The 15,786-nt window shown below is 43.1% G+C and overlaps 1 pseudogene; it reads right to left on the bottom strand.

Moving 5' to 3' along the window:
- Positions 1–9,411: 9,411 nt before the first annotated feature.
- On the bottom strand, positions 9,412–15,559 carry LOC142452431 (polyprenol dehydrogenase pseudogene; annotated as a pseudogene).
- Between the last annotated feature and the right edge of the window lie 227 nt (positions 15,560–15,786).

Genomic DNA, 15,786 nt, shown 5'->3' with positions numbered 1-15,786 from the left:
ATAGATTTTTCCCCTCACCATAAGCTTCTAAGAAAGACACATGAAAAAATTAACAATAGGTCCCTGTACCACTTTAAGGAACCCTGGTGGCTTAGGGGTCACCCACTGTGCTGCTAACCTCGAGGTCAGCAGTTTGAAACCACCAGCCTCCTTGAGAGAAAGAGGAGACTTTCCATTCCCATAAAGACTTCATCTCAGAAACCCCCATAGGCAGTCCCACCTTGTCCTCACAAAGTGGCTGAGTCGCATGGACTCCGTGGCAGGGTTGTTGTTAGGCATAGTCCAGTCAAGTCCGACTTGTAATGAGGACTCATCGGGACACTCACAGTGACAACAGAACGATACACTGCCTGGTCCTTCGCCATCCTCACGATGGTGTTTATGTTTGAATCCATGATTGCAGCCACCGTGCCAATCCATCTTGTCGAGGATCTTCGCTTTTGCTGCCTTTTCTACTTTACCAAGCATGATGTCTTCTTCAGGGACTGGTCTTTCTGGATGACATGTCCATAATACGTGAGGGTACGGTTGTACTTTTCCCAAGACAGGTTTGTTTGTTCTTTTGGCAGTCCACGGTACTTTCCATTTGCATCACCAGCACCACCATCCAAGTGCAGTGCTCCTTCCTTGCTCTTCTTTATTCAATGTCCACATTCCACCTGCATGTGAGGCGACTGAAAATACCATGGCTTGGGTCAGGAGCATCTCAGTCCTCAAAGTAACATCCTTGCTTTCAACATTTTAAAGAGGTCATGTGCAGCAGATTTTTCCAATACCATATGTCATGGAGGAAAGATTGAAGCTGTCAAGAATTCCATCTTGTTTGGATTCACAATCAATGTTCATGGAAGCAGCAGTGAGGCGATCGAACAATAGATCACATTGTGGAAACCTGCTGCAGACGACCACTTTATCCTGTTGAAAATCAAGGCTGTTACTGTGAAGCACGACTAGCCCAAACAATAGCATTCGCACTCACTTCACAGGCATGTGAAAGGTGGACATTGAATAAGGAGGGCTAAGAAAAGTCGCTGCATTTGAACTATGGTGCTGGGGAAGAAAATGGAAAGTGCATGGACTGCCAAAAGAACCAACAGGTATCTTGGAAGAAGTACAGCCAGAATACTACTTAGGACTAGGTAGCAGGAGAGACAAGTCCCTGGAGAAGGTCATCATGTTTGGTAAGGCTGAGGGCTAGAGAAAAAGAGGCAGCTCCTTCATAGCATGGAGTGACACAGTGGCTGTAACAATGCGCACAAACCTAAGGAAAATTGTGAGGAGGGCACAGGACCGAGCGTGTTTTGTTCTGTTGTTCCTAGAGTTGCTTTGAGTCGTAATCAACTTGCTGATACCTAACAATAACAACAGCACATGCCATTGTTGTTCTCTCCGTTTCTCATGATCTTTGATCTTTTCTCTGTTTATCATGCTGTTACCTATTGGTCCAGTTGGGAGGATTTGGGTTTTCTTTACATTGAGCTGTAATTCATACTGCAGGCTATGATCTTTGAGCTTCACCAGCAGCTGCTTTAAGTTGTCTTCACTTTTAGCAAGCAATCTTCATACTGAAGGCTCTTATTGAGCTTGCCTCCAATCTTGATGCCAACATTCTTCTTCCTATTAATCCAACTTCTCTGACTATTTGCTTAGCAAACAACTTGAATAAGCATGGTGAGAGGATGTAACCCCGACACACACTTTCCCTGATTTGAAACCATGCAGTATCTGCGTGTTCTGTTTGCACAACTGCCTCTTCATCCATGCGCAAGTGCTACATGGGCACAATGAAATGCTCTCGAATTCCCATTCTCCTCAACGCTATGCATAGTTTGGTATGGTCCACTGAGCTGAATGTTTTTGCATTGTGTATAAGGCAGAAGTAAACATCTTTATCATCCTCTCTGATTCTTGCCAAGATCCATCTGATATCAGCAGTGATATCCCTTGTTTCAAGTCCTCCTCTGGATCTGCTCGAAACCTCTGGCAGCTCCCTGTCTATGTACTGCTGCAACCATTGCCAGGTGATCTTCAGCAAACGTTTACTTGCATGTGCTACCAATGACATTGTTCCATGATCTGTACATTTTGGGGGATTTTGAAATAGGTACCGATATGGATCTCTTCAAGACGGGCCAAGTAGCTGTCTTCCAAATGTCCTGGTACAGTGCTTCATTAGTTTGTTGAAAACAGTTCAATTGATATTTCATCAATTCCTGGAGTCTTGTTTTGGGCTAATGCTTTCAGTACAGGCTGCATTTCTTCCTTCGGTACCATTGGTTCTTGAAATGTTGACTACTGTTTTTGTACCATGACTCTTTTTATTCTATCCTCTTTTGGTGCACCCAGCATTGATCAATGTTTTGCCCATAGATTCTTTCAATATTGCAATTCGAGACTTGAATTTTCTTCTTGAGTTCTTTCAGTTTATGCTGTGTTCTTTCTCTTTGGTTTTCTAACTCTAAGTCTTTGCATATTTCATTATAATCTTTTATTTTATTTTCTCAAGCTACCTTGACATTTTCTGTTCAGTTCTTTGACTTCATATTTCTTCCATTCACCTTAGCCTCTCTATGATTAAGAGCAAGTTTCAGAGTCTCTTCTGACATTCATCTTGCTCTTTCTTTTCTTTCCAGTCTTTTTAATGATCTTTTGTTTTCCTCATGAGTGATGTTCTTGATGTCCTCCCACAGCTCCTCATTAATGTTCAAATGGAGTAAAAGGTGAATTAGTCTTCTAAGTATTTATATTTATTGTAGAAACATTGATAATCATTTTAATTTCAACTTTACTGTTCTGACTGTGAGCTATTGTGGAATGAACATTCAAAGAAAGGAGGGAACAGTATAGATTGAACTAATCAGGGGAAGCTTTGGAAGGTTAAAAAGGTGTTTTAAAAGATAGGGAAAGTAAGGTCTTATAGCTAGCACACATCCAATGTCTTCTTCCAAGATATATCTGTTTGCTCCCTTTGAAAATCAACAAAAACCTTTACACTGTCAGACAAATTTGAACTGAAAATACTCAAGGTCAAGGATGGAGAAGAAAACAATTAGTAATTAAAGCAGTTCTTCTCCGGCTAAGAGAAAACATGAAGTGCTAGTTACATAGTATTTACATTGTTTTAGATTTTGAGAGTAATCTAGATATGATCTAACATATATGGGAGATGATAAGGGGTCCTCAAACTTTTTAAACAGGGGGCCAGTTCACTGTTCCTCAGACCCATTGGAGGACCGGACTATAGTTAAAAAACAAAACAAAACTATGAAAAAATTCCTATGCACTCTGAGCATATCTTATTTTGAAGTAAAAAAGCAAATGGGGTAAAAACACCTGGCAGGCCAGATAAATGTCCTTGGTGGGCCGCATGTGGCCTGCGGGCCGTAGTTTGAAGACGCCTGATTCTAACATATATGGGAGGGTGTCTCACATGTGTCATTTCAATATCAATGATCCATAGATGTTGGTATCTGTAGGGTCCTGCAACCCATGCCCCATGGATAGTAAGGGATGACTTTAAGCTACTAATGAGAAGGTAATTGTTTCCCACTCCCTTGGAAAATAATTTGTCATTATAAATTAAAGTTGAAATCTCAACGTCTTTGTTTTAAAGGAACAATCTAGTTGTATTTCTTCTAAGAATGATTTGTTTCTTCTTTTGAGAGCATATGGAAAAGTCAGTATTCTCACTATCTCTGGCTGGGTTCTCTAGAGTAGCTAAACCAGTGATATATACTGTATGCATGTATATATGGTACTGTATATGTGTGTGTATGTATATATATAAAATAGAGAAAAACTTTTGCAGAATGCATTTTTCCCCAACAGGCAAACATCAAGCAACTCACTCTTAGTGCACCCAGTGGTGTAGCCTGGAAATGTTCTTTCTGGTCACAGTGAACTTTTTCCTAAAATTAGATTCACATGAACCTTGCTGTTTGTGAAGGCTGATTTAATAGAACAGTGTGCAGCTGTGAAGCTTTGTCTCCCGCTTGGGGAAATGCCGCAGAAACTGTTCGGATGTTGATCACTGTTTAAAAGGGCAGTGCTATGGGGAAAACTTAAGTGTACCAGTGGTTTTCTTGTTTCAGAAAAAGCAAAATGTCGATTGATGATAAACCTTGTTATGGACGTCTGTCAACTTCCCAAATGGACACAGATGCTGCCCAGTAGTGCATTTGGAGTTCGTTACACCAGGTAAGACAATTAATCAGACTTTCTATTTAAAGGTTCTGAAAAGATTGTGTCACAGTATGTGACCCAAAAAATGCCTGATTTGTGGCAGATGGGGGGACGGGTTTTGACACCATGACAATATACCTGCTCATGTAGCCATCTCACTGCACTAGTTTTTGGCAAAAAACAGCATTCCTCTCTTGCCCCACACACCTAACCCACCTGACCTTGCTCCATAAGACTTCTTTTTGTTTCCATGAATCCAGAGGGACATGAAAGGACAGCAATTTGATGACATAGAAGAGGTGAAGAAAAAAATGAGGGAGGTAATGTCAGCCATCTAAACAGATGAGTTTTAAAAATGTTTACAAGAATGGAATCACATATTTGACAAATGTATTGAGTGTAATGGAGAGTACTTTGAAGGTGATGAGGTTGTTTTATTTTTTTAAAAATGTAAATACATAGCTTTGGAAAAAAATTCCTTTGGGGGGGTACCCCTCATATAATGTATGTACATATGTATGTGTGCATATATATGATTCAATGAGCAGCTAACTGTAAGGTCATTTGTTCAAGGTCATTTGTTCAAATAACACCAGTTGTTTTGAGGGAGAAAGAGTTAAAGTCTCAGAACCCAAAGAGAATTGACTTGATGACATTGAGTTTGTTGGTTTTGCTTTGTTTTTATTTATATGTATGTGTGTACATATATATGTGTTTGTGTATACATATGCATAAACACAATTATAATTTAATATATACATACATAAACATGTACACAGAGAGAGAGATCTATCTCAAGGAAATGACTCATGGAGTTGTTGAGTTTGGAAAGTCCCAAGTTAGTGGGTTAGATGTGAGGCTGTAGATTTTCCCTAAACATAACCATAGAGACTGATAAACCCAAGATCACCAGGTCAGCCAGCAGGCTGCTGGGTCACAGGCTGATAAAGCCAAGATTGACAGGCAATACAGCAGGCTATTGGCTCAAGTTAAAAAAAACTGGAGATCAGATGATGACAAGCCAGAGACAGTGAAAAATGAGAGAGCATTGCCAGAAATTCATACATACCGGATGTAGACCACACTCCCAAAGAAATCCCTTTCAACGATTGAGTGGTCACATTGGATCGCATTATGGGCAATGACACATCCTAACTGCCGAATTCCTGAGAATCATGATGCAGCCAAGTTGACCCATGCCCTCAACCATTCCTATAGTTGTTTTTTGATCATTTTATTGGGGGCTCTTACAGCTCTTATCACAATCCATACATACATCCATTGTGTCAAGCACATCTGTACATCTGTTGCCATTATCATTCTCAAAACATGTTCTTTGTACTTGAGCCCTTGGTATCAGCTCATTTCTTAGAACCTGCAGTTCTAATGTTTCACTTATTTTGTTTTCTGTTTTCATTTCCCAACATCCGCATGTGCATGAGGTAGCTGAAAAGACTGTGACTCGGGCCAGGTGAGGGTGGTGAGATTTAGGCTCACTTTGGCGAAACTTTCAGTAAGAGCTTCACATATGGCAAAATAGACAGCCAATGAAAAGGAGAGAAACCTTTCCTGAAATAGATGGACATTAGACTCAACTGTACCAATAGTCCCAAAGATGGCACAGGCCAACAACTTTTCTTTCTGTTACACATAACGTTGCCATGAGTTGCAAAGTGTTAAATCGGTAAAGCTGAAGATGAGCTCATCAGTTCCTGTGCTAGGGACACACGCTATAGTAGAGAAATTCTCATAGGTGTGAAACAGGATATAATTACTAAATATTCCTCACCTCACTGGGTTTTTGGTTTGTTTTTATATAGCAAAATACTGGTGGGGTGGGGCCGGGGGGGGGTTGCCGGCAGAAACATAAGCCCAAGAACTATTGACAGGAGACTAGATAAATTGTAGGAACTTCGTGTAATGGAATGTCTAATAGAGAGCAGTGAAAATAAATAGCTTCATGTAGCCACATGAATGAATCTCTCAAGCAGTATGTTAGTAAACTAGAAAGCAGCAGAGCTATGCATAAATTGAAGTTCCATTTACATAAAACTTAATCACATGAAAAACCGAAGAAGCTTATTGTTTTAGGTGGCATTCATTGTTAACTACACAGAAAAATAGAGCCCATCATGAGAGATCATGGCTCTACAAGAGGGAGTTGCTGGGATGGCCTGAGAGGGTGCTGGTGCGAGGAAGGTGAATGTAGGGAGCTGTGAAAATGTGCTAGAGTTTTAATTCTTAAGCTGAGTTCTAAGCTCAGAGTGTGCTCACTCTATTTTTCTTATTTGTACTGTACTTATGCACTTATGTACTTAATCTTGGCATATTTGAAAACATCCAAAATAAGGGGTTTTTTGGTGTTACCATAAACCATAGGTATTTAACCAAATAACTACTCTTCTTCTGTGTGCGTCCTGATTCTACAGTAGGTTTCTTTGCATCAAAGCGTCAGAATAGATGCCCACATTGGCCACTTCAGTGCCATGTTTGCTTTGTTTGCCTGGTTCCAATAATTGTATGAACCGAATTTGCTCTTACTCACTGCAGATTCCTTCAGAGAGAACTCACACAACTCTACAGAGTTAGGCAAGCAATGCAAACATGCAGAAAGTCGGGGTAGTTTTGCTGAAATGGAGTTTCCAGGCTTATTTACTCTACGTCGGTAAGGGAATTAATTGAGGGATTCCCATTTTACTCTGTGCCAAGTAGTCAGGGTCACCTTGATGACACCTTTTAAATAGTGTACATAAAAATCCCCTGCCCCTTCCTCTTTATGTTGTGCAATTCTCCCTGCAATAAGCATCTTTTAGAACATACACGAGATCCAGGTCAGCATCTCACATAGTAATGCACGTGTTGATATCATCATGAGAATAAAGGATATGAAGCCTCTAACAAGTCCCTAACACAGCAACAGTCGCCTGCCCAGCCTTCACCAAATGAAAAACATCCCTGATCGAGGAACAATGGCTGCCTGGTGACTAAGCAGACAGATGGCAGGTGTCAGTCAAAATCCTGGGGTGATCTGCTCACATTTTTCTGCTCTCAGCGTTACTGCTACGGAGATAGAGAATCAAAAGCCAAACTGCTGATTGACCCAGGATTAGAAAACCACAATCCCAAATCCGAAGAGCAACTGGGGTTGTCAGTGTTCGGTGATAAATTCTAAACCTAATTCTTCAGCTCTGCCCTTTGACCTCCCCCTGCCCGTATCTGATTTTCACCTCTTCCACCTTTCCAAAACTGGCAGTTCACAAAGAGATCATTGTTTCCCAAATTTAGCCTGCCCTATCTGAGCTGGGACCACCTGTTACACAAGTTACCTGGCTGCATTCCTGCAGAGCAACGTTCCAAGGCCAGGGAAGAGCTTTTAACCACATCCGCGGTGTCTACTGCTTTAGCAATCCGTGCCAGGGAGTGAACAATCTAGTTTTTAGGTGCTAGACACAGACACAGAACAACAAAAACAGACATAGCAAAACAAAGGCTCAGCGACTCTGTTGTTTGCACAATGGTTTTACAACCCTCATAAATAAGGCCCTTTGCTTTATAAGAATGCAATTATAGAAAAGGACTCTAGGTGGAGCCTCAGTACTAGTGGGGAACACCGAAAGAGTAAACAGTCAAAGAAATCAAAGTCCTCCAAAATTTTAGTAAGGAAACAGCATATTATAGAATAATCTGCTTGCCAATGTTGTTCCAAAGAATCTTTCCATAGAGCGAGTTCCTTAATAAAGACTGCATGTCTGTATTTGTCCTTGCCAGGTGTTTAGGCGGCGGTGTCTGCCAGAGACCTGGCCCCAACCTGTTAGCACACTCTCCTGAACAACAGTCCTTGTGTCTTACAGAGAGATGATCACTAACTTACCTAACAAATGTAAAAAACACTTCATGTTCTAAGGGAAACAAACGCATAAAGCCGACTGACCTTCATTAGGTTATAAACACAGAAAACTTTAAAAATGAAAATTACAATTTTTTTAATGTTTATTATCGCCGACAAAGACTCTTGACTCATTTACTAGATTTTGAAACTCTCCTTTCATGACAAGGGATTTGTGTAGCACCCCCCCTCCCCCCGCCCCACACACAGAGACACATTTGGATTTGTTGTTCTGTACAGATAAACGATGGAACACTCCAGATCTCAAGGCTTTAGTGGCTCTACCATCAAATAAATCAATGTGAAATAAGTGGGCAGAGAGTGAAAAGGTGAGAATACTTGCCTAGCATGCAGGGATTCTCAAACAGGGAAGGAAAGTTCATGGCAGGATACTTCTATAGTTAAGACTCTAAGCTGCCCTGGTAGAGTAGTGGGTTATGTGTTGAGCCACTAAGTACAATGTCAGCAGTTAGAACCCACCAGCCCACCGAGGCAAGAAAGAACAATTTACACAATGGGCTGCTAACCACAAGGTCAGAACTTCAAAACTACCCGCGGCTTTGCTGGAGAAATACGAGGCCTTCTCCTCCTGTCACGAGTTACTGTCTTGTAAACCCAGGGGAGTTTTACTCTGTCCTGTAGGGCCTCTAGGAGTCAGAAGCACCTCCATGGCAGTGGGTTTGAATACATGATGAGGGGAGCTTATTTGACTTTTGCAAGTTGCCCCTAAGTTGAAAGCAGCGGAAGAAATTAGGAACATTGTAAGGTTGCTTTGCCTTGTCATGCATTCAATGGCAATGAATTTTTTTTTGGGGGGGGAGTTGGCGATGGCTTTAATGGGAGCCATCACCATGGGGAGGGGGGTGTCTACGTTCTCCACCAGGCGCCCCGCCCTCGCTCGGTTCCCTGAGAAGTGTTCCTGGACTGTGGATGGAGGCCACGGGGGTGAAGGGTGGGGTGGACCGGGCTCCAGTGACCTGGCCCAGGGCCTCGACGGGCCGCCTAGCCCCGCCCCTGTGCCATCAGGTGGGGAGACGTTGGAGAGACGTCACAGGTAACATCAGGGCGCATAGTCCCTCATGCCCTCCAGGGTGACGTCAAGGGGGAGACGTCAGGGTGACATCGGAGGTGATGTCAGGGCATCTAGTCCCTCATGACGTCTGGGGTGACGTCAGGGAAGCCATCAGGGTGATGTCAGGAGGAGGAGACATCAGGGGTGACGTCAGGGGGAAGATGTTGGGGTGATGTCAGGGGGCGAGACGTAGGGGTGACGTCGGGGGTAACGTCAGGGGAAGACGTTGGGGAAACGTCAGGGAGACGTCCGGGGTAGACGTGGGGTGATGTCAAGGGGAGACGTCGGGGGTGACGTCGGGAACACAGACCATGGCGCAGCTGCGTGCCCACAGCTCCCGCTGCAGCACGCGCTCTCAGGAGCGCCCCAGGGAGCGGGTCTCAGCCTGCTCGCACAGGTAACGGCCACCCACGCCTTCCAGCTCCGGCGCCCGCTTAGACAGGCGTCCGGAAGAACAGCTGGGCGGAGAGACGTTGGAGGGGCCGGTGCCCCAGAAGACGTGCTTGCAGAGCTCGGTGTCCACCACCCCGGGCTCCGCGGCGGTGGCGGTGGCTGGGCTGCCCGAGGCGGTGGGCAGGCTCCGCAGGTGGCAGGTGAACAGGACCAGGGCGGGCTTGCTCTGGGCATAGGCTCCGTGGGAGGAGTAACGCTGCCTGCCCTGCAGGTCGGCCACGTCGAGCTCGCCGAGGACCCGGTGACAACGCGGCCGCCTGCTCGGGGTCGCCCGACGCGCTGAGGGTGTCCATAAGCAGGTTGGTCAGCAGGAAGTGGCCGAGGGCGTTGAGGTCAAAGTGTTCCTCAAGGCCATCGGCGGTGGTCCCCTGAGGCACCATCGTCACCCCGTTGTTGACCAGGACGTGCAGCGGGATGCCCTTGGCCTTGAACTGCTACAGGAAGTCCCTGATGGAGGCGAGGGAGGCCAGGTCACAGACGATGAATTACACTTTCTTGTTCAGCGTCTCCTCTTGCTGGCTTTCCAGCAAGACGTCCTGGGCTTTCCAGCTACGATGACATGCATGCCGAGCAGTGCCAGGTGCCTTGCTGTGGCATAGCCAATGCCATCCGTGCCCCCCGTGATGATGGCCATGAGTTCGGGTCTTGGTGGGGCAGAACTGGCTCCTCCGGGAGCGGCCCACGCAGGCAGCGCAGCAGCTGGGCCAGCACCGCGGCCTCACCCGCTGGGTACACCCGCAGGAGCTCCCGCACTGCACACAAAGCCGACAGGGCCGCCACGGGCTCCGCTGGCAATGAATATTTTTGAATCCATTATTAAGCCCTGGCTATTTGGGACCGATTGTTTAGAGGTTGTTGATTGACTTCCTGCACTGGTTGCTGCAGGTCTGAGTTCTGTTTTTAGGTGTGGTCTGATCATTGTCCATTTGTATATTCTGTCTCTTAGCCTCTTAATCAAATGTATCTACATAACACAGAAGTAAGTCCGAGCGGACATCTGTCTGAAAGAGGAAACTGCCCCAGCACGTAGAATATTTGCGCGCAGCGCCATTTGGGAGCCGAGTGTGCGCGTTAGAGAATCAGGAAAAGGTACCCTTTTCTCCCGGACTGGATCTCTACCCCACACCCACACCCTCAGGAGGGCGCCTGGGGGCAGCCTACCACCTGCCCAGCTGTGCCCCTCCAGAGCAGGTGAACCCAGAGCTGTGGCAGGGGCAGCCCAGCAGGGGTGGACAGGGTAGAGGAAGGAAGTGAAGACCACAAATACTGAGACACGTGGACCATGTGTGATAAAGCAGAAATCCAGTGGTGGGTAGGTGAGAAAAACCTATTTTCCGTAAAGCAGATGAAATCAGACTACCATCCCATGTATGATTGTATTGGCAAGAATTCCAGTCTCTTATTTTTCTCTTCTCTTCCTTCTTAGTTTCACATAAAAGTCTGGAAGGCTGATGGGGTGTCCTGTAAGTAAGGGTGTTTCTGTGTGTCTTCGGTGCTGCAGACGCGTTCACTGTGCAAGGGTTCCCCTGGGTTCCCCTTGCTCTGGATCAAGCAGCCTCTCTTTGAGCCCTAGGGGACCCTCTCACCTGAGCGCTGCCGACCCTGGGGCACAGTGGAGGTGGGCCATTGATCTAGTCTGAGTTCAGGATGTACCTAGCCCCATGATTTTCCTGGGCGTTACTAGCATCACTCCCCTCACTTCAAGAACTTTGGTCTTGTCAAAGACATTCATTCTTTCACTTTACAGTGAAGTGAATTATTTGATATGATCTTACTGGTGATTCTGATGATTTTTCTTACATTTACTGTTTTATAAATTGCTGGTTTATATCCATTGCTACTTGACTTTTGTGTTCGTTTTCAGAAAATTTTAATGTATGAACACAAAATGTAAATGCCAAATCTTATTTATTTCTAGTATTTGTCTTTTGTTTACATTAGGTTTTCCCTGTAGAAAATCATTATTTGCAAATAACCCTGTTTCGTTCTTCTTTTCCAGTTCTTGAATGCTTCTCTCATTCAGTCATTTTCTCTTGAGTTCTCCAATTATGACGTGTGGCTCATGAAAACCTGCAATACGTAGATGACATCACTTTGCTTGATGAAAGTGAGGAGGACTTGAAGCACTTGCTGCTGAAAATTAAGGATTGCGGCCTTCAGTACGGATTGCAATCCAATGTACAGTAGACCAAAATTCTCACAAGTGGACCAATAATTAACATCAGGATAAATGGAGAAAAGGATGAAGTTGTCAAGAATGTGATCCTGCTTGGATCCACAATCAGTGCTTGTGGAAGCAGCAGTCAAGAGATCAAAAGACATGTTTCATTAGGTACATCTGCTGCACAAGAACTCTTTGGAGTATTGAAAAAGCAAGGATGTTGCTTGCAGGACTAAGGTGCACCTGACCCAAGCATGTGCATGTTGGACATTGAATAAGGAAGACCAAAGATGAATTAGTGCTTTTGAATGGTGGTGCTGGAGAATATTCAAAGTATCATGGACTGCTAAAAGTACAAATAAATCTGTCTTCGAAGAAGTACAGTCAGAGTGCTCCTTAGAGGCAAGGATGGCAAGATTTTGTCTTCCATCCTTGGGCATGTGGCCAGGAGAGACCAGTCCCTGGAGAAGGACAACATGCTTGGTAAAGTGGAGGGGCAGGGAAAGCGAGAAAGGCCTTCAACAAGATGGTTTGACACTGTGGCTACAATGATGGCCAAGGAAAGGAAAAATTGTGAGAATGGGCAGGACTGTGTAGTGTTTCATTTTGTTGTGCATAGGATGGCTAGTATCAGAACCAACTTCATGTTACCTAACAATGGTTTTATATATGTGATAGGTTTACTGTGCCAACCTGGCAATAGGAACATGTGGGATTGGAGGGCAAAGGGATAAATTGCTCTGCAAGGCTTGCCCCCATCTCTCTTGCTCTCTGGTGAGAGCTTGTTGCTGCTTTAGCTAGTTCTCTGACCTGTGTGCTACACTACCTGTGGGCCAAGCCAACCTGTGGATCGTATTGTTAGAGCTTGAAGCTCCTTCAAGACCTGCTTCACCACACTGCTGGTGCGTATATCTCTTGAGCTTGAGGCTGGTGGATCCTGTCGCTTGCGCTGCTTGAGTTCAACATCCCATCTGGCCCTGCTTCGCTAACCCCCCGAGCTACTACTGACTTGCTGACCCACCCTGCTGTTTGCTGCCTGTGGGCAGACCCTGCCTGCCTTGCCTTCGGGAGGACTCCACTGTCTATTTCCTTGATCTTGGACTGGCAGCCCACATGAGTTGAAGGATTTCCAGTATCTTAACTGTTCCATGAAAGTGAGTTGAGCTGAGCTTTCTGTGCTGCTGTGTGGACTAACTGCCTGTCAGAGTCCTTCATGCCTTATAAACCTACCCTCTTATATTTATATAATCAAGAGTGTCCTGGTTTTGTTTTTCTAGAGAACCCTGCCTTACACAATATATGTCTATTTAGGTTTTCTACTGCTGTGTTGCAAACTATCCCCAAATTTTGTGCATTGAGACAATAAATCGCTGTGCCTTGAATGAACGACTCACCCGCAGGTGATAAGAATTTATTCAGGACAGAGGAGGACTGAATCTTTGCTATGGGCTCTTCATCAGATGGTTTAAGTGGCTGGGGGTATTGGCTGTGGGTTGGCATACCTAAAGACTAGCTGGGCAACCCTCTTCCTCTTGGCATGGCCTCTCCAAACTCTCATGGTTTTCACAGCATCATGGGCACCTCCGGTCAACAAGACATGAAAAGTGGAAGCTGTCATTTCTTAGACCAGCCCTGCAATGAGCTGTACACCACTGTTTTAAGCAGTCAAGGGGGCAGAAAAAGCCTCGCTCGCTCACAGCCAGCTTTAATCAGCCACAGAGTTCAAAGACAAAACTATTTAACTGTCGTTTATTAAAACTCTTGGTAGTCATGCTAAATTTTAGTTATCTGTCAGTTTCTAAGTGTTGCCTTAAAATTTCTCATACTATATTGGGAGGGTAGGATCAATATTTTAATTATAATTTAAATTATTTTTATGTATAGTTAAACTGAGCAAATAAGTTCATACTCACTTAGAATTTTAAAATTTTCCCTGTGAATTGTACTTTTGCACATCACATAGTGATCCTCTTTATTCTAAGGCTTATGACTTGCCCCAAACTCTTCTGGTTTATGTTTGCTGTCCTGGGAAATTATTAATAGTGTCCCCTCACTTTCAAACATGTCCCTTGGTTACCAAATTATGTGGTGATCTGACAAATAATATTTTTATTCAAAATTATTCTTTCTTCAAATATTGGTATAGCAAGTACAGCTGCTTTATGTTATATCTTTTTCCACCTTTTTATTTTTAATTGCCCCATCCTTTGTTAATAGGAAATTTTTATGTAAATGAATTTTGTTCAACATTTTCTTCTATGCATTTTGACAATGCTTGCCTTGAACTGGCGAGCTGAGCCCCTTTTATGGTCTTTGTGACTGCCTACAGTTTAGAATGTGTTTATACCTTCTTTCATATTTCCTGTTCTGCATTTATTCTCATTTTCTACTTTCTTTCTGACAAATCAAGAGTTTTTAGGTTTCATTTTTTTAAAGGGAGTTACTAAATTCTATTTCTGTCCTTTCAATAGTGACCCTTATTTTTTTAAAAATTGCTAGGTAACTAACAAAGCCAAAATTAATCACTGTGACAACCTATCACCTAAACAATGCAAGAATCTTAGAATAACTTCACTCAACACCCCTCCCACCATGCAAGTTATTTTTGTTCATCATTATGATTACATATTTGTATAAAAACGCCCAATTTGGTCACTATAAATAGTATTGTTTTAAGCAGGAACTTTTATTTTAGGCTCACCCATATTTTAGCGCTTTGTTTGAACATCAGTCTGCCTTGACTATGTTTCTCTGAATTTAATGTCTTTCTTCTTACAATTTATTTTGGAGAAGTACCTCAGCGAGAATTTGCTAATGGTAAAAACTTTTAGATTTTGTTCTTTTGAAGAGGTCTACATTTCACCACTACTCTCTGGCAGAAATTTGGTCAATTATACAACATGGTTAGCAGTCATTTCCTCTTAGCTTTCTAAAGATATGTTATTGCTTTCTACTTTTCTTGCCGGTGAGCAGTTAGCTCTCAAACTAATCAATATCCAACTTCCCATACTTGCTTTTAAGCTTTTTTACTTGTATGTGCTCTGCAATCTTACTAATATGTATCTAAGTTTGGCTTTTTGTTGTTGTTATTGTTAAATTATGCAGGTACAGTTTTTCAAACCATAAAATGTACCCATTTAAAGAGGATTGTTGATGAGTTTTAAAAATGTATATATCCCTGAAACTATTATCACAATTATGATGCAGGACATTTTCATAAACCCAAAAGTGGTTTCTTGGAAGGCAATCTTCACTCTACACCTAATTCCAGCTTCTGTCACGGAAGGTTAATAGACCTTTTCTTAAAAATCCTATAATGAAATCATACAGCATGTGTTCTTGTATCTGGCTTATTTTGTTCAACATATTTGGAGAATAATTATATTGTATATATCAGAGTATATTTTTCCATAAGTTCATAGTTTAACTTTTACACTTATGAATTAGATCCATTTAGAACTGATTTTTGTATCTAGTACAAGGTAATTAACATTGGTTGTTCTTTATTTTATTTCCATCTTAAAATTTGCTGCCAGATGTTAAGGATTATATACTACACTTGATCTTTGCCAAAAGGCCAAGAATAAATGAATATCATATGCTAAACCACAAAATTATCTTTGTTAAAAAATAAAACTATCTTGTCCCTGACCTGAGCCATCCTCAAAATCACTGTGTTCCAGCCCTGTGTTGCGGTTCTGGGTCCACCCATCTCATGAAGCACTCTGCGGCTCTTCCTTCGCCGGGCGAGCGTGCCGTCCTTCTCCCGATACCGGGTCCGAGGGATGCGAGGGACGCTCACCATCGTCCCTTCTAAGGAGGATTTCGGCTAGTCTTCTTCCAAGACAGATTTGTTCATTATTTTTTCTTTTTTTAAAAAAATTTTTTATTTTATTTTATTGGGAGCTCTTACAGCTCTTAGAACAATCCATACATTTTTGTCAAACACATCTTTTTTTTCCTTACACTTTTTAATTAATCTTTTTATTGGGGTTCATACAACTCTTATCACAATCCATACAATTTTTCTAG

This window comes from Tenrec ecaudatus, chromosome 7, assembly GCF_050624435.1.
Source record: "Tenrec ecaudatus isolate mTenEca1 chromosome 7, mTenEca1.hap1, whole genome shotgun sequence".
In the NCBI taxonomy this organism is placed as follows: domain Eukaryota; kingdom Metazoa; phylum Chordata; class Mammalia; order Afrosoricida; family Tenrecidae; genus Tenrec; species Tenrec ecaudatus.
The sequence above is the reverse complement of the archived record's forward strand: the minus strand, read 5'-3'. Positions and strand labels throughout refer to the sequence as shown.